The sequence below is a fragment of the Chelonia mydas genome, chromosome 5 (assembly GCF_015237465.2).
Source record: "Chelonia mydas isolate rCheMyd1 chromosome 5, rCheMyd1.pri.v2, whole genome shotgun sequence".
Taxonomy (NCBI): domain Eukaryota; kingdom Metazoa; phylum Chordata; order Testudines; family Cheloniidae; genus Chelonia; species Chelonia mydas.
Genome location: NC_051245.2, coordinates 60,538,013 through 60,561,663, shown reverse-complemented (window position 1 = coordinate 60,561,663; position 23,651 = coordinate 60,538,013). Strand labels below are relative to the sequence as shown.

The window sequence follows — 23,651 nt, the reverse complement described above, 5'->3', positions numbered from 1 at the left end:
ACAGGTTGTTCCCCTGGTGCAGCTGACTTGCTCTACGGGACAGCATGGAAGGGGTAGGACAGTGCTATCACGGTCTTCCTGCTCCTTCTGGGCCATAGTGTACCCTGAGATGCACTGAAGGAGAGTCCCACTTGTGGTCCCCAGAGTTCAAGGACTTCAACTGCCTCAGGCACTTTCCCTGAATGGGTATTACAAGGCAGTGGAGGGAGATTTTTTGTCCTCCCAATCCTTGTATCACACAAGGACCTGGCACAATCTGGCCTCCTTATCAGTGAGCAAAAAAAAAAGCATGTTAATAAATAAATATGTAGAAGTGTCATGCTTGTTTGGTATCTGCTAGACCACCTATAAAACAAGTTGGCTGTTTAATGTGATGCAATTTTGGATGGTTTCATTTTACTGTTCTTGATGGTGGTGTGTATGTCCATGTCTACTAGCCAACAACATGTTGCTATAAAAAAAACTGTATTCTCCATTTACCACAGTCTAAATGTACAGAACAGATCAAGTTTTGTCCTCTGATGCAACACAGGAATGCATGTCAGGATTGGAGATAAATATTAAAACGTTGCCTAGTAACTAGTACAATAGCTGACTGATTCATAGCTTAAATAGAACTTGGAGAGGCTTTAACACGTTTGGAGGCACACCCAGTTATAGTATGAGAATAATGAGCTCTTGTTGTCCTGTATCAAACAGGACACATTAAAAAATATTACATAGTCAAACATATATGGTCAACACAAAACTGAGATTGTATTTGCTTCAGAACAATATTGTTATTTCAGTATTATCACAACTAAAAGATAAATGTTCAGAAGCAGGCAAAACAAAATGTGCTCCAAGTGCTTATTATAGAGTGTAGTTTGCCTTTACTTACATCCAGGCAATCCCACTGATTTTAGGGATTTCAGTTATGGTTGTATATCTGAGGGCAAAATTGGCCTGGCAGTACTTCTGGTAAAGTTGTTGCTACTTCTTCCTACCTGGGGCTCTGTCATAGGCTCACTGTGTGGCCTCAGGCATGTTATTTAACCTCATCTGTCTGTAAAATGGGGACAACAATATCCACTTCCAAGGTTATTGTGAAGGTTAATTGGTTGATCAGTTAGTTAATATCTGAATTATGTTTTGAAGGTACAAAATGCTATGAGCTAAATTTTTCATTCCACCTGAATGGATGGAGGAGATGAAAACCTGGGTGATCACCCCAGCCAGCTCCATCTCGCCTTCCCTGGACTCCTGGAAACCTGGCAGTGGGTGAGAAGGGCCAAGAATCGGACCCAGAGACAGCTGCCCCACACAGCATTATCCCCTCCATAATCCTATGGGGATTCCCCAAAAAAGTTAATGCTTACTTAACACTATGCGCTTTTATACACACACACACAATTCCCACTGACTTCAGTTATGTCAATGGGGAGCTGCACATATGTAACCACGACACAAATTTGGCCCCAAATTTGTTCAAAAGCTGTAAAAAATGTGGCACACTGGCAATGTAGATATGCAGGGGTTGAAATCTGAATGAAGTGCCATGAACCTGGAGCATTCGCTCATCGGGTTCTCTTAATTGCTAGTGTGGTTTCCTCCCCAAAATCAGCCACAAAGCAGATGTAGCCCTATGTAATCATATGGATTACAAATATAACAAATTTTGATTTATTAATCTCGGAAACAATTCAGGATTAATCCAATCTCACACTGTCACTGCGGTTCTTGTATATTAACAACTCACATGTCATTCCAATACATTTTAAAAACAGTGTAGGAAAATTATGCCTCTCTTAAAACTAAGACAAATTAGTTAATGAGTGAATACATACAAGTTCAGAGAACACTAGGCAAGTGATCTTGCCGCTGTGTACACAGCATTGGTAAGACCACTACCAGAATACAGTGTCCAGCTCTGGTATACACACTTCAAGAAGGATGTGGAAATACCAGAGAGAGTTAAAAGGAGGACCACAATAATAATCCACGGGCTGGAAAAGAAGTCTTTTGATGGGAGGTTTTAAGGAGCTCAACTTATTCAGTTAAACACTGAGAAGTTGGAGGTGTTCTGATCACTGTGTATAGGTACTTACAGATGGAAGAATATCTGAATATGTGTTTTGGTAGCGATGGCTGGGGAGAGGGGTAGGATGGGGCAGTGTCCAGCCTTGCTGACAAAGTTATAACAAGATCCAATGGCTAAAAGCTGAACTTAGATAAATTCAACCTTCAAATAAGATGCAATTTCCTAGCAATGAGGATAATTAAACATTGGGACAGCTTAAGTGGGGAGGTGGCGGACTAACCATTGCTTGGAGTCTTTAAAATGAGATTAGATCTCTTTCTAAAAGATATGCTTTAATCCATCTTCAAGGAGAAAGTCTGTGGCTTGTGTGTGGTGGGGGTTGGGCTGGATAGTTGTGATGGTCCCTTCTGGCTTTAGAATCCATGAATCTGAATTCCCCGTTCATTCCCTTCCTTCATGAGCCATGGGGAGACCAGATAGACTGTACTGCCCTCAACATACTTCTAAAACCTGCAGCTCTGCATTAAAACAGTGACTATAAATCTTATTTCATGCTTCAGGCCTTCAGCCAATCACCCGCAGGGGTCAGGAAGAATTTTTCCCCCTGCAGTGCACAATGGGCTGGATATATTCTGTGGGGGTGAGTGGCTGTTTTCTTCTTCACCTTTCTCTGAAGCACCAGATGTTGGTCACAGCTGGAGACAGGACGCTGGACAGGTTGGACCAGTGTTCTGAGTTGGTCCAGAGAATCCTCTTTCTAGATACATGGCTGGTGTGTCTTTCTTATATGTCCACCATCCTGCTCACCAAACTAGGGATCTGGAAGGAATTTTCCTCCAGGTTAGACTGACAGGGAACTTGGGTTTGTTTGGGGTTGTTTTTTTTAAAACCTTTCTCTGAAGCACTGGGTGTAGTTTATAGGTTGGGATCATGTGAACATATCTTCCATCCCTGTGACAAACTCCTAAGGACTGAAATACTTTAGTCTAACTAAAATCATTTGGCTTAAGATAGGGGTATCTAGGTGAAATGTAATAGCCTGTGATATACAGGAGGTCATACTAGATGATCTAATAGTCCCTTCTGGCCTTAAACTGTACTAAACTAAGTTTTCTGAAATACATGCCCAACTATTTCACAATTAAATTACTGAACTATGGGGAAGTCTGTACTTGGTTAAATACTCAAAAACAGAAAGTGATAGCATAGAAGATTCAGAAATTTCAGACTAAGTACCTGAAGATTATGTAAATGAAAAAAAAAAGTAACTATAATATACTTCTGGCTTAAAGACTGCTTACCTTTGTGGGGGGGGGGTTTCAGTCAGGTACTATGTAGGAATCATCAACATGATTTTTTTTCTAACAGTTCCATTTGAATTAAAGTTACAGTCAGGCATGTATCACTAAGAGAACCAACCAAACAAAAAAAACAAAAACAAAAAAACCTGCAAGAGCATAAGGCCAGCACCTATTATCTTTGTTTGACTTTACAAACCTTGTATGTTATAAACAAATCTTTTTATTTGTCCTGCTGATTACTGGGGAGATAATCCTAGAAAACTGTAAAAATCACTGGAGGCAAAAGTTAGTCTCTTTATTACTAACTGCTGGTTTTCTGCAGAAACCTTAGTGGACTTCTGCTAAAATCATACCACGAAACGAATTCTGGCCCCAATTTAGCAAAGCACTTAAGTATGTGCTTATGTCCCCCATTAAAATCAATGGGACTTAAGTATGTGTTTAAAGTTAAGCAAATACTTAAATTGCTTTGTGGAACAGGCTAAGTTTGCTAAATCATGACCTTACTGGGAAAATTCCTTAATAGAAATTAGATTTTGAATCTTCATATAAAAATGTATCCTAGACATATTTCCTGTGTTTATAATTCTACATAAACATTCATTATTCCTCAACTAATAAACAGAAGACCTCCTTGTGAGAAAATCATCAATGTACCCATATAATTATTCATAAAGAATTCCTTAAACCTTCCACAACTTGGAAGAGTTCACAAGAAAAATATTTTTTAAATAAACTGAATCCCCTGCAGGCACTACGAAAATCAGAAACTTGTTTGTTTTTTTGAGACCAGAGCTTACAGTCAAGAATGTGAAGAATGAACTAAATATGGTGAGAGGTTTATTGCAGGAGTGGATGGGTGAGATTCTGTGGCCTGCATTGTGCAGGAGGTCAGACTAGATGATCATAATGGTCCCTTCTGACCTTAATATCTATGAATCTATGAATATGGTAGTTATAGTTCAATCTGCAGTGGGCTGTGGTTTATTACAGTAAACAACTCCAATATGTAATTCAACTAAGCCCAGAACTGAAGTTGCATTGAGACTACAGTATTCTCTTGTAACAAGAGAGGATGAAAAATCCAACGGAGTAGTATGCACCAAGAACAGTAGGTGGAGCCAACAGGAGGATAAAACTGAAAGGACAAAAATGTCTAATCAGCAAATTCCATTCCCAGTTGTGAGCACTAGTTAGGAGTAGATATTCCATCTGGCTAACTAACCCATACTATACTACATGTATTACATGCATGATATTATAAACAAATGCAAATACGGTGTTGTGCACATATTAGGTTCATGCTCTTACTCTGTTCTGAGTATCAAAAATTCAAATATTGAGAGTTATCTGTAGTGAATCATGCCAAGCAGATAAAGACCACTATGGTTACTAGTCCTGCATGATCAAGAATCTGTGCAGGACTGAGCTTGAAGAAGAATCTGTGGGCATTGCCACGACAAGGGCAAGATTAAAAACTTCCCTTTCCTGCAATTTTCACATCACGAAGAACGGTTTTTGCAATAGGTATCCTTTCAATATGGTAATGTTTCGCTAAGTGAGATCTAGCATATTCTTTTTCTTATTCTAGTCTTTTTATTGGCGAATAAAAACAGATAAGGCCTAATTCTGACACGCTCTCTCATATACTGTACACACACACACACACACACACACAGAAATTCCATTGAGTCTAGATCTCTCATGTAATTCAAAGAGTTTTTGGCCAACACAGTAAATTACGTCTGATTTTGTGGGTGCACAGATTTTGGTCTGAGCCCAAGAACAAACTTTAAGGCCCATCCTGCAAAGATTTACACTTGTGTTCATCTTTACACACTATGAATAACCCCACTGAAGTTAATGGAACTACGGTGCATAAAGTTAAGCACACACAGTAATCTTTCCAGCACTGGAGTCTAAGGTTGTACTTGTTCATAAATGTTACTATCTCCTGTCAATGCAAATCTAGGTTATTCTTTTAGAAAAGTGGTTAAACAAGAATTTAAAATTATCTGAATTACAGTATTTCACATGTAAATACTGCTAAATAAACAAATAATAATTTAGACATATAATAAGGTGAGATCTGTAAGAACAGCTGCATTATGAAAGCTTTTACTCTGAAATGAGAACATTAAATTATTTGGTCTCTATTCCACAAATGGGAACTCTGAATTGCAGAGTGTTTTGCATCAGGAACTGGAGTTTGAACAAATATGAACATTAAAACAGATGTTTGTAAAGAATTAGCTTTTTTTTTAGGATATTACATCTTTATAATAGTTTGAACTCTTCTTTTTGTATGTTGTTCTTATTTTTTAGCATGTAAAGTACTCTGGATGAGTTGTATATTTATGCAGTAGGTTATAATAACCAGTATATTCCTTCTTTTATAAAAGCTTTTCTGTAAGAAATACTGCTTTTTCCCCCAAAAAACATTATTTTATTCAAAAACCACCACAGAAATAACAGATGGAAAAACCTGCTTCTAAAAATATTCAATTCTAAGAAAAACTGAAATCAAAGTACATTTCATCAGGTATTTTAAAGAAGTTTGTGTGTCTGTCGGAAATCTCAAATGGATGCCAGTAGCAAAAGTAAAAACAGGATACATTTGCATAATACTTTCTAAGTGGGTTTCAAAATACAAGGATGAATCTAGAACTATAGAGAAAGAGGAATGATCTTTGTGCAGTAACTGAGCAGACAGAGTGCATAATGAGTAAGAGCTATATTACGGAAAAACAGACCATGAAATACACTTCAGTAGAAGAGCCACAGGAAGCTAAAAATAAGCTGGCTATTCAAGAAGGTCCCAATTTTTCAATCATATGATATAGACCTATAAAAGCAACAGTGATTCAAGTCAGGCAGCTGTAGGGGATGACAAAAGAGACAGACAAATACTAACTGATGTCTATGGGCAGTGTGAATGCGACAACTAACTGACATCAGCCTACATTCCAAGATACTAAAAATTATAAAGGAAGTAAACAAGGCAAGTAAACATTTCTACGTGAACAAGAGATTGATAAAGATATTTAAGGGTGTAAAATAGGTATGTCATTATCTGTTGATAAAGAGTATTAGGAATTTCTTGAGTAACTTGAGTACCTCACTTAGCATTATTTGATTTTAAATGATTTAACGATGTTAAGGCTGCTCGAGATAAAACATAATTTATTTGGAAGCAGTAGTTTGAGACTGATTTTTTTTCTCCTTTCTGACCTCTGTCCAGGATCAAGGCTTGGAAAAGATCACTGGTCCATAAAGCATTTTTAAGGTACTGCTAAAGTTCTTCCAACTCTGTTATGTGATAACATATCAGACCGTAGCAATCAGAATTATATCATTTCTCTCTCTTGATTTCTTACATTTGGACTATAATTTTAAAAAAATATTACATTTCATTATTTTAGCAGCCAATAGAAGTTCTGCAATAGTTAAAGATTAACATTGTATCACATGAAAGCAGAGACGCTCAGCATTCCGATGGTACAAAACAATAGTTTTTATTCATCTGTGGTTTGTGACGTATCACTTGATAAAACGTGACTGATTTCAAGTGGGGAAAAACAAGCAAGCTGATTAATAGAATGATGGGATTTTAAACATCTCTCTCATGTCCTACCAAGGCTATGTTTTGTGCCACTGGTGAAGTAGTGTTCCTGACATTTCATTTGAAGATTTTAGATCTTAAAACGGTCACAAAGGTTGCATTTGTTTTGTTTTATTTTAAAATCCTGATTTTGAACCAATTACATAAAGCCCCAGAGCTTAAATCAGTGTAATTTACCTCCTTTAAAATTCTGACCATTTGGATTTTGAAACAAGGTTTGAAACCGCTCACCCTACACCTCTTCTGTATGAAGACAGCTCCTGCTTAAAACTGCATTGTGATTACTGAAAGTACTCTGGAAGTGGTCTGGAAAGCAAGCCAGCATGTGCCTGATGTGAACTTCATCCTCTACTCTCAGTTTATGAATACATGCCTGTAAACCACTTCATTTCCACTAACTGCTTGAAGTAGAGTTAAAAATAAAATTGCATCACAGATCCAATTCTCCAAGAGACCGTTTTTCATTATCAAATTCCATTTGCGTTGTTTAATTGCAAAAGGTTTCTTTGGTCCTGTTGAAAGTTTACAACATATTTCATTTTCAAATTTAATTCTTTGTGCATTTCACTCAAATTATTGCTTAGATTTCCTTTTTTCTTGTCATTTTCATGAACAGTGATGTAAAAAAGTCTCAACAAGTTGTGTGTGGCCACAAAGTATGCTGATCAATGTGTTACTTCTTAGGCTCAATCCACAGGAAGTACTGAGAGTCAAAGCACATTTTAAAAGTGTTGAGTCATCCCTCTATAATTCCCTTGACTTCAATGGAGTTATCACATAGATCATTTCTTTTTATGCTCTCCCCTAAGAGCCTAAGTCTGAACATCTTCAGGATACAATGCAAGACATTTATTTGGCCAAGCTACTGGGTAACAGTTCTGTTATGTCTTGCTTTGTGTTTTATTCTTTGTAATAATTGTAATAGCTACTCTAGCTGCCACAGCAAAAACAGCTGTAGAAATCTGTAACAATAATAATAGTTACGGAATACCTGCAAATAACCCTCAATATCAAAGCAACTCTAAACATACACAGTCATATTTTCCACTTTTTTCAGCTGAAGTCCAGCTTCAATTAACATCTTACACCTGCAAGTATTGGAAATATCTGGTTTATCTACAGTAAAGCAATTCTAATCCATGGAATAGCAAAAAAGTCAGAGATTACCCTGGAACATCACCGTATGCTGCTATAAGAAGCAGGGTGAATAAAAATCAATGATCTTTTTTAAAAAAATTAAAAATCAGATTTTTTTAATTTAAATCGGATTTTTGAGGGAAAAAACTATCTAAAGATAGTTTTAATTAAGATACATTATAGCTCAAGATATCTTATCATGGAATAGGGATTATAAATTCTAATTCTATAGTATGAGACAATATATTCATGTAATGTTTAAGAAAAGTTTTGTAAATGAGTTCCAATAGTTCTGGGATTAGGACCCAATCTTATGGGGTTCCAGGGGCCTCTGTATAGATTATTTAGGTTAATCTTTCTATCTACCCAATGGGACTCAGTGCTCAGTCTAGAAGATACCATCAGAGATGCCTAGTTTTGCAGTTCTCAAACTGTGGATTTACGTCTCCAGAGGTATCACGCTTGTTAACAGCAAAAATGTTTTTAAATAATATATAGAGGTGAAAAATAAACAGACCTCAACTCTACTGTCCCTCTGCAAATTTGTGTACAGAGTCAGTCCCTTACCTCTCTCTAAAAGTGCAAAGTTTCAAAAAGTTCAACGAATAAAAAATTGTTGGGGGTGGAATAGATCTGGACAAGGAGAAGAAGTCTGGAGATAAATGTGAGAAGCACGAGACATATGCTTGTTTTGTTAAAATATTATATGTTTGCTGTTGAAGAAAAAAATCCAGAATACTTAACATTGTTTTTTCAGTTAAGTAAAAAATGTTGGTCTGGTGATGTTCTCCTCCTAATACAGCATGGCAAATATTAATGATTAACCTGTTGAATTGGAGATAGTTCACCTCCCAATGACTTCATAAATATCTGCTTCAATTAACTTTGGTAAATGAAATAACTAAACAATCATTCATTTTCTGATGTAGCTGTAAAACTAATCTGAAAAGTTTTCAAAACAAATCCCTGTTTAAAAATGTATAGTGTGTACCTTCTAAAAATGAAACCTACATCTATCTCCGAGTTGCGAAGAATACGTATTAAGATTATAACAACCAACAAGAATGCACTTTTATGTAGAAAACCATGATTAAATCGAGTCTTCCTGACTGGTGATTTAAATCAATTTGATTTAAATCAAATCCACCCTGATAAGAAGTAGCTAAATACTTACTTTATTTACAAAAAATATTACAGAAATGATAGTTAACAACATCAAAATATTTCAAACTGCTTTCTGCATCAATGAATTGCAAACGGGAAAAATAATTTACTTTCAGGAAATAAGTGTGGGTGGCCATCATGCATCATCTTAAATGCCACAATCAGTTGGGTTTGTGTCACTTAATCTGGAACACTGCTAAGGATTAGTACAAAAAGCCTGTAACATTTCTCAAGGAGACATGAAACAAAAATACTGTATTACAGAAAGATTTGGGCAGTCTGTAGACGCCACAAGAAAGCCCAACAGAATAAAACTGCACACATAACTAGACACCTTAAGATTTAGGTTCTAAGAGAAGTAATTTCCAGCATTTCTAGCAAATCTGGCAAAATTCAGAACGGTCAGTTGGTGTTCACAAGAATCAGCAGAGATACTCTGACTCAAAGTGGGGCAGTCGGATGTTACCACTGAGGTAACAGGAACTGCACTTGTGCTATGTGACAAAGACATCTGCTACCAAAGATGAAAAATCAGCAAGGCTTCAGAAGCCATGGTTATCTGCACAGAATTTAAAGAGAAAAACAGCCAACAAAATAAAGCGAGAAAAGGAAGCTACTTCTGCCACTTCTACAGTAACTGTAACTGTGATTAGACATGGTATCATTAGCACAGTCCTAACATCATTCATTATTATTAGAAGTGCTTCTTTGGAGTCATGCTTTAAAACTTTACAAATGATGTCCTGGAACACAGGAATTGCCATACCTGATCAGACCAACTGTTTATCTAATTCAGTAACTAGTCTCAGCAGCGGCCAGCACTAGAAGCCTCTGAGGAATGGGTACAAAACCCAGCAGTAGACAAGAGTTCTGTTTTTTGATGCTTTTGTCAGTTCAAAATTAAGTCTTACATTTAATGTTTTATTTAAATTATGCTATAAAATATTTAATGTGTGCACTAACACTGTACATATGTACACAAGTACATTATTTGGCTAATGTAAACACATAAGTCAAATATGATCACTACTACTGACCAACTAAGAATTATGTACATTATATTGTTATCCTGTTTGCCTCAACCCATCCCAGCCTGCTTGTTCTCTCATCCATCTATTACATCTTGTATTGTAGATTGTAAGCTCTTTGGGGCAGAGAAACTGTATTTTTTATGCTTGTACATCACCTAACACAATGGGATCGAACCTGGTTGTGGACTTTAATATTTATATTGCAAAAGTACCTAAAGAAGGAGAAGAAATAATGACTAGCACTTCCAAAAAAACTGACTATGAATTACTGTTAGCAAGAGACATTTTTAAAATCACAGAATAGATCATATGTTTCTATGTATGTTTTTATAAGATGACGGGGTCAAGAATATCAGTTCAAAGCATTTCCAATAGAAAATAATTAAAAAATAATCACCTTAGTTCTAATGATACACAGCCAATTTATATAGTGCTCCACATGCTCAACACACTTTAATATGATCCAACATGTTTATAAAGTTGTTCTGTATTAAAATCACAAATGAGTTTAATTTCCCATAGTTTAAATTCCAGGGTACTACTAAATAAGAGGTCTCTTGGTTTTTGGTCTCTTATTTTTACTGTTTCTATCCCTCGCTGTGTGAAACTTACAAGCTGCTAATTGTGTTAGTACATCCTAAGGCAGAGTCTGTTCTCAAAGCAATACTTTGTAACAACAACTACTCACACACAGAGAGACTCAAAGCAATACTTTGTAACAACAGAAACAGCTCACAGAGACTCCCCACCCTTTTGTTGTATTTATCTCGCTTTGTTAACAATTGTGGTTAAAACAGAGATAGAGAATGTATGTGGATGGATGCTTGGTGTGGATAATAACTGAATGATCAGGGAGATACCAGCCTAAGAATCCAGTGTCCATCGGCCGAAGAAGGCGTCAAGTGGAAACAACCAGAGGACCCTCGGAGGGCAGACTGGAATCCACCCAACAGCCTCAAGGATGGGAGAACCGAAGAACAACACAGAGCCGTCAGGAATGTGCCATCTACTGATTGATTCACCAAGAGCATGATGAAGCAATTCCCATAGACTGAGAACTTTGGGGTCTCATTCTGCAAACCAACTTCCAGGAGCATCAGATGAGCATCTGACAAGGCCCTGCTCCCGCCTCGTGTCCAGGCCACCTGGCCAGTGGCTTGGCATGAGCAACTCTAAGGCTGGTAACTATGATAACAACCTTGCAGAACCTGTGTGTGTGTGTATGAATGAATGTGTGAATAAATATGAAATTGAATGGAATGTTATAGCTATAACTAACTGCTTACTCCGATTCTTTCTGTATTCACAATAAATGTGGCATTTTGCCTTTTCCCCTTTAATAAGATCCTGCTGGTTTTTATTTTATTGGTATAACAAACATTCATTACATTAATCCTCACAACACTCTGCAAAGTCTGTTATTATCCTCAAATAAAGTCACACAGCAAGTCAGTAGCAGAGCTCAGGATCTCCTGACTGCCAAACCCATGTTCATTCCTCCAGAGCACACAATCTACCAGTCTACACCACCTTTGGAATCCAATACAACACTGACATTTAAGATCTGTATATTCTTAGGACCCTATCATGCCTGATACAGCCTTCTTCCTACCAGGGATTTGAAACTGCAGGGTTTCCACTAGCCGTATTTTTAAGGCATTCATCCACCAGGGGAGGGAGGGAGAAACATGCAGTATCCCCTGCAGAAGCAGCAGGGAGTTGCCTCAAACTCAGATCTTCAGGGATTTGCAGAGGCACAGGATTATGTGTACATTTACATCACATTTACTCTTTGCTCCTCCTAGCAATACATGTCCCGCAAAAACATCGCTGTCAGGGGCCCCCTTGTGGCCACTTTCCTCCAGCTCAGGAATAGTTTCTGAGCACAGGTAGGGTATCATGGACAGGGTCAGATTCAACACTAATTTACATGAAAAAAATCCCATGCTTTTTGAGAAAGGTGAAGTAAGGACACTGTGGATAATTTATTCCCCCAAACTCCATCCCTTTTTCTATCTTCCCAGCAACAAAGCCCACCTGAAAGAGATGGTATACATTAAGATGATGCCATGGAATTAGCACTCTTGCTTTCTGTGTCCCCCTCTCCACTCTGGGACCTTGTCCCCGATATCACTTTTTCAAAAATAGCGAATTTGTTTATGAAGACAATTTTCAAAGTAAAATTGGCCAAATACTTGGAGTTCATTTCAACTGACCTTTAGAGTTCTGCAATAGCTTCTCCACAGTGAAGATCTAGTTATGGAGAAATCTCACGGCGAGATGGTTCATCCTTAAGGCCATTTGCACTGAGGCTAGAGATAAAGGATTTCTAACTCCAGGTCATATCTAACATGGAGAATGATGCTTCTTCACAGCTAAGTGTTTGTGACTAAATGGTGATTGTGATGTTGCACTCTATATGATTTTATAAAAATATGCTAATGAGTGTGAATATAATGTAACTGGAATATGCTTCATGCAAAAGGTTTCTTGTAAGGAATCATTAAAAAGCTTATAATCTACTCAGTGTGGTCATCCTATTTGTATAAATGTATCACTCTTGTATCTAAAAGTAGAAATATGAAAAATAACTCTGAGGGCCTATTGTAATTATGCAAAGTGTGAGTCATTAATGGTGGTTGGGAATCTTGATGGCTCCCATCAGCCAGGACAATTGACTGTGGATGGCTCTGTTTGCAGGCAGGCCTTCCAGTGAGTCAGGCTGGGAGGAATGAAGGCTTGGAGTCTCACAGGAAATGTGACCATGTCACCTGGTACTGAAATCCGTCTTAAACCTGGTGCTTTTCCATGGCGGTGGGGGGTGGGATGGACACGAGACAAAGGATTCCCACCTTGTGCCAAAACCATATAAGGAGGTGGAACAGAACAAAGGGAGCGGCCATCATGAGAAATCCCCTAGCTACCACCTGAGCTGGAACAAGGGCTGTACCAGGGGAAGGATTGTGCCCAGACTAGGAAGGTGTCCAGTCTGTGAAAGGTTTCAGAGTAACAGCCGTGTTAGTCTGTATTCGCAAAAAGAAAAGGAGGACTTGTGGCACCTTAGAGACTAACCAATTTATTTGAGCATGAGCTTTCGTGAGCTACAGCTCACTTCATCGGATGCATACTGTGGAAATCGCAGAAGACATTATATACACAGACACCATGAAACAATACCTCCTCCCACCCCACTCTCCTGCTGGTAATAGCTTATCTAAAGTGATCATCAAGTTGGGCCATTTCCAGCACAAATCCAGGTTTTCTCACCCTCCGCCCTCCCACAAACAAACTCACTCTCTTGCTGGTAATAGCCCATCCAAAGTGACCACTGTCTTCACAATGCGTATGATAATCAAGGTGGGCCATTTCCTGCAGAAATCCAGGTTCTCTCACCCCCTCACCCCCCTCCAAAAACCACACACACAAACTCACTCTCCTGCTGGTAATAGCCTATCCAAAGTGACCACTCTCCTTACAACCTGCATGAAAATCAAAGTGGGCCATTTCCAGCACAAATCCAGGTTTTCTCACTCCCCCATCCCCATACTCACACAAACTCACTCTCCTGCTGGTAATAGCTCATCCGAAGTGACCACTCCCCCTACAATGTGCATGATAATCAAGGTGGGCCATTTCCAGCACAAATCCAGGTTTTCTCACCCCCCCCCCACACACAAACTCACTCTCCTGCTGACAATAGCTCATCCAAACTGACCACTCTCCCCACACTGTGCATGACAATCAAGGTGGGCCACTTCCAGCATAAATCCAAGTTTAACCAGAACGTCTGGGGGGGGGGGGGGGAGGAAAAACAAGGGGAAATAGGCTACCTTGCATAATGACTTAGCCACTCCCAGTCTCTATTTAAGCCTAAATTAATAGTATCCAATTTGCAAATGAATTCAAATTCAGCAGTTTCTCGCTGGACTCTGGATTTGAAGTTTTTTTGTTGTAAGATAGCGACCTTCATGTCTCTGATTGTGTGACCAGAGAGATTGAAGTGTTCTCCGACTAGTTTATGAATGTTATAATTCTTGACATCTGATTTGTGTCCATTTATTCTTTTACGTAGAGACTGTCCAGTTTGACCAATGTACATGGCAGAGGGGCATTGCTGGCACATGATGGCATATATCACATTGGTGGATGTGCAGGTGAACGAGCCTCTGATAGTGTGGCTGATGTTATTAGGCCCTGTGATGGTGTCCCCTGAATAGATATGTGGGCACAGTTGGCAACGGGCTTTGTTGCAAGGATAGGTTCCTGGGTTAGTGGTTCTGTTGTGTGGTATGTGGTTGTTGGTGAGTATTCGCTTCAGGTTGGGGGGTTGTCTGTAGGCAAGGACTGGCCTGTCTCCCAAGATTTGTGAGAGTGTTGGGTCATCCTTCAGGATAGGTTGTAGATCCTTAATAATGCGTTGGAGGGGTTTTAGTTGGGGGCTGAAGGTGACAGCTAGTGGCGTTCTGTTATTTTCTTTGTTAGGCCTGTCCTGTAGTAGGTGACTTCTGGGAACTCTTCTGGCTCTATCAATCTGTTTCTTCACTTCCGCAGGTGGGTCTTGTAGTTGTAAGAATGCTTGATAGAGATCTTGTAGGTGTTTGTCTCTGTCTGAGGGATTGGAGCAAATGCGGTTGTATCTCAGAGCTTGGCTGTAGACGATGGATCGTGTGGTGTGGTCAGGGTGAAAGCTGGAGGCATATAGGTAGGCATAGCGGTCAGTAGGTTTCCGGTATAGGGTGGTGTTTATGTGACCATTGTTTATTAGCACTGTAGTGTCCAGGAAGTGGATCTCTTGTGTGGACTGGACCAAGCTGAGGTTGATGGTGGGATGGAAATTGTTGAAATCATGGTGGAATTCCTCAAGGGCTTCTTTTCCATGGGTCCAGATGATGAAGATGTCATCAATATAGCGCAAGTAGAGTAGGGGCGTTAGGGGACGAGAGCTGAGAAGCATTGTTCTAAATCAGCCATAAAAATGTTGGCATACTGTGAGGCCATGCGGGTACCCATAGCAGTGCCGCTGATCTGAAGGTATACATTGTCCCCAAATGTAAAATAGTTATGGGTAAGGACAATGGCCCAACTTGATGATCACTTTAGATAAGCTATTACCAGCAGGAGAGTGGGGTGGGAGGAGGTATTGTTTCATGGTGTCTGTGTATATAATGTCTTCTGCGATTTCCACAGTATGCATCCGATGAAGTGAGCTGTAGCTCACGAAAGCTCATGCTCAAATAAATTGGTTAGTCTCTAAGGTGCCACAAGTCCTCCTTTTCAGTCTGTGAAAGAAACTTACTGAAACATCTCTGAGGGTGAGATTTTATCTGTATTCAGTTTCATACTGTATTAGATATAGACTTGCATGTTCTATTTTATTTTACTTGGTAATTCACTTTGTTCTGTCTGCTGTTACTTGGAACCACTTAAATCCTACTTTCTGTATTGAATAAAATCACTTTTTACTTATTAATTAACCCAGAGTATGTATTAATACCGGGGGTGGGGGGGAGAGGGGGAGAACAGCTGAGCATCTCTATCAGTGTTATAGAGAGTGAACAATTTATGAGTTTGCCCTGTATAAGCTTTATACAGGGTAAAACAGATTTATTTGGGGTGTGGACCCCATTGGGAGTTGGGCATCTGAGTGTTAAAGACAGGAACATTTCTTAAGCTGCTTTCAGTTAAGTCTGCAGCTTTGGGGCACATGGTTCAGACCCTGGTTCTGTGCTGGAGCAGACTGGCATGTCTAGCTCAACAAGACAGAGTGCTGGAGTCCCAGGCTGGCACAGAAAGCAGGGGCAGAAGTAGTCTTGGCACAGCGGTTGGCAGCCCCAAGGGGGTTTCTGTGATCCAACCTGTCACAGTGATGTTTTGTATCAACTGGCTACAGGACAACTGATACCACCTTAGATACACCTCAGTTTGCATATTACTGAAGAAAAGAGAAACCATCTACTTTAGGAAGAAAGAAAACACTCTTCTGCCTGAAAAGAATTTATGGTAATGAATCAATGGTTTTATTTACAATGAATATAATGAAAAATTCCTAAGAAATATTAGGTATAACCTATACAAAGTCCACACAATAAATCTCATCTGTATTACTATGGAAACAATAATAAACAATTTAATGACTGTGCTTCTGTTTCTTCTGCATGTGTCAAGCATGGACTTATTCTGAATACTTGTGTGTTGTTATGGATATCGATACCTAAACATCCTTCTGTACAGATCACCATGCCCTGACTATGCAATATTTGGTACATTTAACAACTACATTAAACTTTGCATTCATGCATCAAAAAATGTGGGCTTCTGACACAAAGGCACTTTAAGTTACTAGCATGGGCGTAGTTTGGAGAGGGTAGGGAGGGGTGCGCCTCCCTAAACTGAAAGCCTCAGGCAGGCACAAAATTCCCCCTTTGCCCCCCAGCCCATTGGCCTGATTGAAGTTGCCTCCGCCAAATAAAGAAGTCAAACTATGTCTGTGGTTACTAGGAACATAGAAGCTGAACCTAAAGCAACTTGGACGTTGATGAAATCCCCTGCCCTTCCCTGCCTCCTTTAGAATTTAGCTTATGTCTCATAAACCGTATATTTTGCAACTCTGTCCCCAAAACAAATACTCAGAAACACATATAGAGTACAAACAGCCTTGCTATCCGGAAAGTCTCTGTCCCCCTGTTAGCTCTGAGCACTGTGGACACAGTAGACAGTTTTAGAACTGAGTCACTGTGCACTCAGCCTGTTTGGGAATGCTCCAGCCCAGATAAAAGGAACATCTCATAAGCCTATGAGGTCAGCAGCTCGTTCAGAGCACTGCTAGGAGAAAAGAAGAAACCAGATCATGTAATCAGCCTAAAGCAGAGAAAAGAAGATAGAAAAGCAAGTCAGAAAACAGTACTCACTTTGTACAGCTGGTTTATAGTCTAACTTCTAGTTAATTGTAGCACAAGATCCTTATGACAGAACTGTTTTTGTTTCAGCATACAGTCCTGCCCTTGGTTTCAGTTTTACTGAAGTCCTGGCCAACCCCCTTTTTCACTTGAGGATGACACAGCCAGTTCTAACACAGCATAGGAGGCTCCTCCACCCACCAGACTCAGTTGCTCCACCTCTCTACTAGTTTGTTGTTGGGTGTGGGGTTTTTAGTGTGTAAAAGGCAGCTCTCTCTGTAAAGATTTCCCACAGCTAAAATAACTAATCCAAAGTGAAAAAAGAAAATACTGCCTGTAGAAATATGAATGTTTGTGTCTCATTGGTTTATCATAAAAAATGACAGTAGGTAAAACTCATCCCTGATTTCTATGCAACTCTACTGAAGTCAGTCAAGTTGCAACAGGAATGATCTGAGCCCACTGTACTTTATACCAATACTAAGTACCCCTTTTTCTTTCTTAAATCAATGTCTGCATCTCTGCACAGCTCCTAGTCCTATCTACTGCTATGGTTTCTACAGCAACAGTGTTGGCTGGAGGAATCCAATACAGTCCAATTCACCTTTATTAATAAATAGCAACTACTGTTATTGTGGACAGCAGAGGTGAGGAGGGAGGGACTTAGGAGGCAAGACTTTTAAATAATTCCAATTAAGAGACAGGAGGTGGTTAAATCAGAGGGAGGACAGGACTGGACTGAGTTGTCCTAATCAGGTAGAAGTGAAAGTAGGAAAAGAGAGAACTGGGGGCAGTAAGGGAGAGGAAAGGCTGAGAAGATGATGGGGCCATGTGTACTTTGGGCATATGGACTAGCAGTCAGCAGCAAATCAGAGACATAATGACTGTATAATAATTCTGAAACAAGCCATGCATCAGTTATGCAAAATTCCAAATCTGACTGGCTACTCCTGTTCCTCAGCCACACAGCAGTTATCTGAAATACTATTTGATTATAACCATTGTCACTGTATAATATCCCTGTGCTCTGATTTCGTTGTGACCATAAATGTAAGTATAATAAATCCATCTGCTGTACACCCATTTGGTAGTTTAAAAAGGTATTATCACAGAAAGATATCAGGATACAAGGATAACAACAGTAACTTACTTTTTAATTTCATATCAGTTTATAAAATCAAATTCTTGAAAGTTGTGTTTTTTGTTTATTTATTTGAAAGTAAAGAGTTTCAATGCTCCTTTCATATCAGCTTCTGGTTCATCACATGTCTGATAAACATGGAAACCACCACATCCACTCCACCCCCAAGGTGGAGATCAACCAGAGAGGGGAAACAAGGAGGCGGTAACTGGATGGCCTTCCCCTTTAGGCACGTCTAAACTGCAATTAGACACTCACAGCTGGCCTGGCACAGTTTTTTAATTGTCGTGTAGACATACCGTCAAAGGCCAGAGGCCTGGAGCTGGCCAGTCCCATACAATTAGGAATACATGGCATATGTGGCATGGGGTTTAATTAGTAGAACCAGCTGGGCACAGAGAAATTCATTCCCCTATAAGGGACAGCAGGAACCTAGAGAGAGTCAACCCACAGAGGCTGCTAGGAGTGAGGAAACTCCAGCAGGAAACCTTAAGTTGTCAGGAAAAAGACTTCAGGTAGGGAAGGCCTAGAAGTACTGACTTGATGGGGATTTAAGTACTTTCATTTTGAATATTGTATGTTAATAAATCTAGCTCCAGGGAAAAGAGTTGCTGAATTAGAAAAGAGTTTACTTTGGTAATTTAATCAAGAGAGCCCTGAAAAGTGGAGAAGCTGAGGCAGTGTGCCTTCAGACATAAAGAGGTACTAGGAAACGTTCAGCCCATTCACATGGGCAAAACTTCCAAAGATAAGCCAAAGACAGTGCTGTCCTTTGCAGTAAGGTACAGAGTTCATGTGTTAGCAATAATATTATGTAAACACTGCATAAAAATGCAGTGAGAACCTATTATTGTGCTCCGTATAGTCCATAGCCCCTTCTTCCACAATAGAAGATGACCATCTCTGGTATTTGCAACCACATCTTATGTTTTTATGCAACAAGGATAGCTGCTCCACGCAGGAAGGAGGTTTCCACTACTCTATTATTCCCACAGCTTTGATGTTTGTTAGTGTTGTGCTCCCTGAATAGTCTACTCTGCTGCTGGAAAGCTGTGTCCAGCTCTGATGTCCACAGTTCAACAAGGAGTGTTGGTACATTGGCGAAGATTCAAAGAAGAGCCACAAGAATGAGTAAAGGACTGGAAAACATGCCTTACAGGGATACGCTGAGGACACACAATCTATTTAGATTACCAAAGAGAAGGGAAAGGGGTTACTTGATTGAAGTATCTATCTAGGGAACTAACATTTGATAATGGGTTGTTCTATCTAGCAGACAAAAGTATATCAAGATCCAGTGGTTGAAAGCTGAAATTAGACTAATTCAGAATAGAAATAAGGTGTAAATTTTTAACTGAGGGTCATTAACCATTGGAACAATTTACCAAGGATCATGGTGCATTCTCCATCATGGGCAATTTTTAAATCAAGGTTGATTTTTTTTTTTTTAAAGATATGGTCTAATTCAAATAGGGAATTATTTTGGAGAAGTTCTGTGCCCTGGGTTATACAGGAGGTAAAATTAGATGATCATAGTGGTCCCTTCTGGCCTTGGAATCTATAAAACAGTGCTCCAGGAGGCAATATGAAATTGACAGGTCCCTGTATTCCACAGCCCCACTATCTGTTAAAGAATTTATCCCTTGCTACAGAACAGTGCTCTTTATTTGTATTTATATTTATTTATTTATTGTATAAGCACTCTTTATTTGTATTTATTTTAAACAGTACCAGATTTACCATGACGCTCCAGGGAGGAGGCGGAGAAGAGGCGGGAGCGGGGCCTTGGGGAAGGGGCTGGAATCTGGGCATACCACCTCCAGGCCTCTGCTGTGAGCACCACTGCACCCCCTCTCGCACCCTCTGCCCGCCCTGACTCCTGAACCTACCCCTATCCTGAGCACAAAACAGGAGCTCCTGCACCCTGCCCCCATTCCCACCTGCACCCCTAGCACCAAACAGGAGCTGCCCCAGGTAAGCACTCCATGACCCAGCACCCCAACGTGTTGTTTTTTTATACACTATTTGGAAAGATCATTAAGTGGTCTGTCAAGCCCCTCCGTGATTTTAAAGTGGTCTGTAGAAAAATAAGTTTGACTACAAGAATAATCAAGGTACCTCACTTTTTCATTTACTTGCTATTACTTATAGGAGGAGGATGAAGGGAAAAAAAGAACTTGTTCTTTTTCTTGGCTGGGTCCCAAGGAGGGGCCCCAAAAATGAAGCTGAGCACAGGGCCAAGGGGGCCCCACTAACTGTAAATCCACCATTGGCTGTCATGTCACCTGGGCTGGGGATACTGTGTCAGCTGATCCACACAGTCTCCAACCTACCTGGGCAGTACAGCAGACATGGCCCTGCCCACTAGCTCCTCTCCACTCCCTAGCCCACCCACCACTTGATCTCTTTCTCCCCCCCGCCCCCTTTAAGGCTTAGCTCTCTCACTTTTAAAAATGATTGCTTGCCCCTCCCCTTCCCCCAGGCTTTTCCGGCAGCCCTGTTGCCAGGTATTCAATTTTAGACTTGAAACTCCAGTAGAAAATGGGACCTGAGTGTCCGGTTAGCAGTGCTGACTGGAAACTAAAAGTCTGGTTATAGGAATAACCACATTTGCCTCCATTCCTCCCACTCCCAACACCCACCCAGAGGGCTGGAAGAGAACCTGTCCTCCTGATGCTGTGGGAGGAGGGGCAGCTCAGTGCAGAGAGAAACAAAGAATGGGCTAGACCAGGTAGGTACCCACTCTCTGTGGGCGGGAGGGTGGCAGGATTCTGCTTACTCCCTCCCTTGCTCCAGGGACCAACCCTAGCTCCTGTCCCACTGTGCTTTTTCCCCCAGCCCCCTTTACAATCATTCCCCAGAGGAGCCCACAAAAAGTTAATCAGGTCCTGATTTTAAATGTTTCTAGCCCTTATGGTTGCAAAGAAAGCCTTCAAAATGAGAACTGAAGCAGTGATGTTCTCTTCAGTCTACAGGCAGCTTGAATCAACAAGGTGAATCTGAAAGGTGTTAATTGCCCCCATTCACATAATCTGGTGCATTAGGTCTGACATCTAAAGATAACAATTTACATTAGCATTGCTAACTATTTTATTGCTAATAAAATTAGCAGTAACAGCTAAGTAATGTATTAACACTGCAATTCCAATCCACTTCACACAATTATTCAGCGTCCAAGAGCCCAAGTTATTTTCCACCCAGTTATTTCTTCCCTCCTGACAGCTTTTGCCTATACAAAAATGTATTGAAAATTATAACCTCAAAATGTAATAGCCAAGTGAAATAGTGAATTTAATATTAAAAAACAAACCAAGGGACACTATGCTGATTGTATGTATTATTTTTAGGAACCCCCCCCCCCCTTTTTTTTTTAAATTTATTTGAACCTGCCACAGAACTTCCAGTCTGCTACACAAAAACTAAGGAGCCTGCCAAATTATTTTGGTTCAGCTGACCACAGCAACTGCTAACAAAATTCTAAATAACGTTGTCTAGAATCTTCTCAATTTCACAGGCAGATGCTCAGAAAGTTAGCAGCAGCAACATCGAAGCTTGCATTTGGACTCAAGAAAACACTGGGCTTGCTCATTAGGAAGGTTACAGTACTGCCAACCCTAATGGTTCAAAAATCTTAAGTCAGACCCCCATGACACAGGCTTTATTTAAAAAACAAACTAATAATTGAGGGAGTAGGGTTATTTGCCTTCTGGTTTTTATTAGTGTTTGGCATACAATTTGATCGTATTTTCAGCCTTTTCTCCTCAACCATGAGGGGTAGAAGATTCTCATCTAGTCACATGAATTCAGAAGCTGGGGTTTTAGGGAAAACTATGCTAACACTAATAATTGCAGAAGTTGGCAGCAATGAGGTTTTCTTCACAATCAAGAGTCTCTCTGTGTTTCTATGTAGTGATAGAAACTTAATTTTGGTAAAAGAAAGCTCAACTCATGCAGAAACTGGTGGTTTAGGCCTTACACCATTCACCAAGGAGTATTTCTTACACACCACTGACGAACACATTTTTTCAAAGCTTGCTTAAGAGGGTTTAAAAGCACTTCTATAAATACAGAATAGCTTACATAGCACAGAAATATATCTGACCTCTTTGTTGTGTTGTAGTAATATAAAATATGCCCTGCTCTCCTGCCATTGTTTGTTTTTACTCAGTGCAATTTTAAAAGGTGTGTGTATAGTTGGAAGACTATGGTGTTCTTTTCTTCCTTGCAAAACCCATATTTATAAATTTATTACATATCCCAGCAACCACTTGTTGTTAGTCTAATTATTGTAATACAAAATCTAAATTATATGGATTAAGAGGAAAAGCTCTAAAATATTATGGAAAAATCATTTGAATACAATGTGTTTTATTAAGATTACTCAAATTAAAAGTTTGAGGTAAAAGTTCTTGAAATTTAGCTACACAGACACACACATTCAGAAGGGTAATGTAAAAAAATCATCCCCATCTACTGTTTAAAATCCTCACGTACTTTTATTGACTGTATGCAGGTGAGAATTAATTTGTACTTGATATTTTCTTTACTATTAATCAAAACATTGACAATCATGTTTTATTTTTAGCAAAAGGAAATTGTTTACTGGTGTAAGCCTCAGGTTTGAACTAGGAACCTTCAACTATGTAGATAGTTTGGGTACTTTAAGGTTTTCATAGAAGGACCTATACATAGTAACATTTAATTGTTTGCTCTTCTTGAATATTGAGAAGGGTCTGTGATCCACATTCTTTCCTGCCACTTTTGTATAGCTGGCTACCAACTTGTAAACTGTAGGTGACTGCATTTTAGCAGTGTACAAATATATATATTTTGGAAGTGCTACAGGACGTGATTGTAACAGAGTGGCAGTTTCTAGGACCCTGCATAAAAATGCAAGGTTCCTCTGCTGAGCCACACTGAGTTTATGTACTAGAACTTTACATGAAGATACTGATTCTTGTTGGCAGCTGGGTCTTTTTAGCTCCGGCCACTATATAAAAGGGGTTGGAGTGTCCCTCTGGGGCAGAGAGAAAACTAGGACCTGGGACAAGAGGTTCTTCCGGGGACTTCTAGAAACAATCTAGGGGAGAAGCCGAAGGCTGAGGTTTAAAGTTTTCTTACTGTTATCTGAGGTACCACTAAGTAAAGTCCTTAAAAGGTAGTAAGATTTGCATACAGGGTGTGTGCATGCGTATACTTTCTTGGGAACAGAGTGGGAGCGCATCTTACACTATATCCAAATGTTTCTAAAAGGTATAGAATTCTTTTCTAAACACATAATACAGTATAAAACCTATAGTGGATTTCTGCTTAAAGTTTATTCAGTATAAGAAAATAAG

The 23,651-nt window shown here is 39.6% G+C and overlaps 1 protein-coding gene across 33 annotated transcripts in view; it reads right to left on the bottom strand.

Moving 5' to 3' along the window:
- The window catches only part of CAST (calpastatin), a 107,191-nt gene that overhangs the window by 61,531 nt on the left and 22,009 nt on the right, over nt 1–23,651 (bottom strand). For 2 of the 33 annotated variants that reach the window (XM_037903281.1, XM_037903282.2), the window contains exon 1: nt 17,184–17,332. The exons of the other annotated variants lie outside the window; for them this stretch is intronic. The gene's annotated coding sequence lies outside the window, so the exon portion shown is untranslated. Of the gene's footprint in view, nt 1–17,183; nt 17,333–23,651 lie in introns of those variants that run through there. 33 annotated transcript variants of the gene reach the window in all.